This window comes from Cupressus sempervirens, chromosome 5 (assembly GCF_028749045.1).
Source record: "Cupressus sempervirens isolate cs-2001-9-10 chromosome 5, ASM2874904v1, whole genome shotgun sequence".
In the NCBI taxonomy this organism is placed as follows: domain Eukaryota; kingdom Viridiplantae; phylum Streptophyta; class Pinopsida; order Cupressales; family Cupressaceae; genus Cupressus; species Cupressus sempervirens.
The window spans coordinates 625,705,683-625,708,959 of NC_143122.1; the positions used below are offsets into that span (position 1 = coordinate 625,705,683).

Sequence of the window (3,277 nt, forward strand, 5' to 3'; positions counted from 1 at the left end):
TAAAAAAAATCTACATCCATCATTTTGAAAAATTAATTAAAAATTATTTTTTATAATCTTCAAATTTTAGCTTTTTGCCCTCACCCTACACTCTAGATCAACCCATGTTTGATCAATTGCCACACGTCAAGACTTGATTGGCCGACCACTACATAGTTAGCATCATCTAGGCACCACGTGGCACAATTTGACTGGCTAACACATCATTGTCACATGTTAGCCCCTTATTAGATCCTCCACCTGCCACATCACCACTAGACACATCTAATCGGACCTGCCACATCACCATGTGCCTCGAGCCCACTACCGTGTGGTGCTCAGGTGCATTCCCACATTCCTTATCCTCTGTGAAACTTCCCCAAGTGGGGAAGCACCCATCATAGGATGTGCCACATGGCATAATCTTGTGTTTCTACTCCCAAACTTGCCACATCATTGCACTTTCATTTTCGTTTAAAATTTGTTGCATTATCACCTCCAGCTATCTAGGTCGGACCCACCACGCACAGCACACAGCTTCCAAAAAATGCTTGTCTTTATGACAAAAAAGTTATTGCGTTGAATCACATTTAAACATTTCAAAGTTGTTAACAAGGACAATGTGGGATATAGTCATTTCAATTGTTGTTGCATTATCAACTGGGAAGGAAAGTGGTCTTTAATTCTTCAATCACCGGTGGCTAAGAACAGATCAATCTGAACAAGAAAATGGAGCTCCCCTAGTGCATGTTCATGTTGGACCACTAAGAACTCTTTGAGCTAAACCTTCTTTGTATTCTCCCTCTTTTACTGCCGCATCATCTCTTTCTTAAACCTACGGCTTCTCTTGCACATGTCGCTCTACTTTCCACTAGCGACTTCTTCTCTCTTGTCCCAGGTCTCCTTTGCATTATTTGCTCTTTCAATGCATGGGTCTCTTTTCTCAGGTGTGAAGCTTCCTTTTTGCACTACAATTTACTTTGGCATTGACCATTTGTGCAATTGCTATGGCCCTCCCACTTTCAGGGTGGGTTTCCTTTTCTCTTGTTGACGTCCTCTTACTTGTCTTCGGCTTTTGCCCCAGTTCCCTCTTGCTGTGGGTAGTCCCTATTTTTATTCTGGCTCTTTGTTCATGCACATGGATGACTTCATTCATATGCTGGCTACTCATTTTCTTTCCATGCCATATTTCTTCATGCGTGGAAGGCTCCCCTATTTTGCTGTGTAGTATTCCTCTTTGACTACGGTTCTTCCTTTTTATGTAATGTAGCCATTCCAAATGGCTTCCTCCAAGTCTGCTATTTAAAGATTATAATCCAACAAATCTTGATGGTCCTTAAACAATGAAGCCACCTCTTGACACACTTCGCTAATTTTCTTGCTTCCCTTCCAATATATATATTTAAAATTTCCAAAAAAGCTTTGTATACTTGTTCATCATATTGAAACCGAGTCTCAATCTTGTTGACATAATTAATAGCTTGATCAAATTCAACAGGCTACTTTTTGGGCAGGGTTCATCCTTAGGTGGAAGAGTAATTTCAAAACCTTTAGAAAGAAAGGTGTTGAAACCCAAAATAAGATTGCGGTGCCCTTTAAATAATTCTTTCACATGGGCAATAACACCACCTGTATCAATTCTTTGTGCCTTGAAATCTTTCATTACTTCAAGAAATTCATCACATCTCTCTTTTCTATTTTTTAACATTTCTTTCACTATTTTCAAATAAGCCAGTGCATCATCTGTTATTGACTTCTGTGTTCCTCCTAAATTTTGTGGCAGTCTAAAGGATTCACCTCTATATGTAGAAGGGCGCTTAACTTGAGCACCCCCCATGTAGCTCTCCTCCCCTCAATCTCCACTACATTAGTTATATTCTCTCTCCTCAAAATTTGAAATCCTTCTATTTCGACTTACTTGAATGCCCACTCTAGATAATCAAATTTGCTCGATCTGGTTGCTCCCATGTCAAAGTTTTTTCTTCCTTCCATCATTTTCATGAGTAACACTCCATCACCATTTAAGTCTTTAGTTTCTAATCAGCACAATTATTTAATTGAATATATGGGCTTGAAAACATCAATTGGAACATACTCAACAAGGCAATGAACTTTGCCGTTGACTATCTCTTTAGTTTGACGGAATTAGCTAGGACACAAAGTGGGTTTGGCTAATTTTTTTTTTCATTTTTGAACAACTAAACTGGAAAACTGATCCATTGAACCCATCATAATAATTAGAAATAAGTTCAACCACTGATCAATCAATTGAAACTCATTTTACCATTGATCTGCAAACTAAGAATTCTGTGTCAGGAGGTCTTTTGACTGGCTTTAACAACTAACCAGAACACCTAATCGAGCTCTAAAAATTGGCATATTGATTCTTTTTTCCACATACTCCTACCCTATTGAATCTTATCTCATGAAAAATTCTCAGTCAAAAGATATTGGCTGTCAAATTTGCATTCTTAGAACTACTTGCAAGAAAATATGTCAGAAAACAATAAATTGCATTCGGAATTGGCTTTGAAAACTTGGCAAATGGGCACTTGGTAAAATGAAAACCGGGGTGTTTGTTTAGTGTCATGAGGAGAGTATAAATCTATGATTTGGGGTCATGGCAAATAATATGATGCATTTGGCAAGCGGTCAAAGTAGACCACTCAGAATTTGAGACTGGAAACAATAGTAGAAATGCATTTTTTTGCAAATGGAATTGAATTGGGAAAGTGTGTAGAAGTATTTTTGAAGACTTGAAAATTAGCACACTTAAAGTATCTTTAGAGTAAAATATAGTGGTATGATCCATTGAATCTCACCTATCATGGATTCAAATTTATGACATCATGAACAGGGCTACTGACAAATCTACACTTCTTGCACCAATGAAAAGTTAGAAATTCCATTTGGAATCGCATTTGAAAACTAATCAAATGGATTCGTAATAAGCTAAAAATTGAAACTTAACAATTCTTCGACCTCAAATATGCAATGCAAGAGGAATTTTAGAATTTTGGTCAACAAGGTCAAAGTTATAACAAGTCAAATAGGGCTTCCCAAAATTCAAAATAAATTGCATATCAACATGACAACAATAAATGACCAACTTTGAGGGATTCAAGGCCTAGTCAAATGGATTTGAAACAACCCAAAATTTGAAACACAGGCTCTCTAGTATGGACACTAGACACTCCCAAAGTTTTGAGTCATGAAACATTTCTAGGTGTGAGATATTCAATGACAAACACAACCTCCTATTGCTGTTTGACACTTGAGCAAAAATGTAGATTTGACA

At 37.4% G+C, this 3,277-nt stretch overlaps 1 pseudogene; it reads right to left on the reverse strand.

Moving 5' to 3' along the window:
* Window positions 1–1,281: 1,281 nt before the first annotated feature.
* LOC149557454 (paired amphipathic helix protein Sin3-like 2 pseudogene) lies at window positions 1,282–1,816 on the reverse strand (annotated as a pseudogene).
* Between the last annotated feature and the right edge of the window lie 1,461 nt (window positions 1,817–3,277).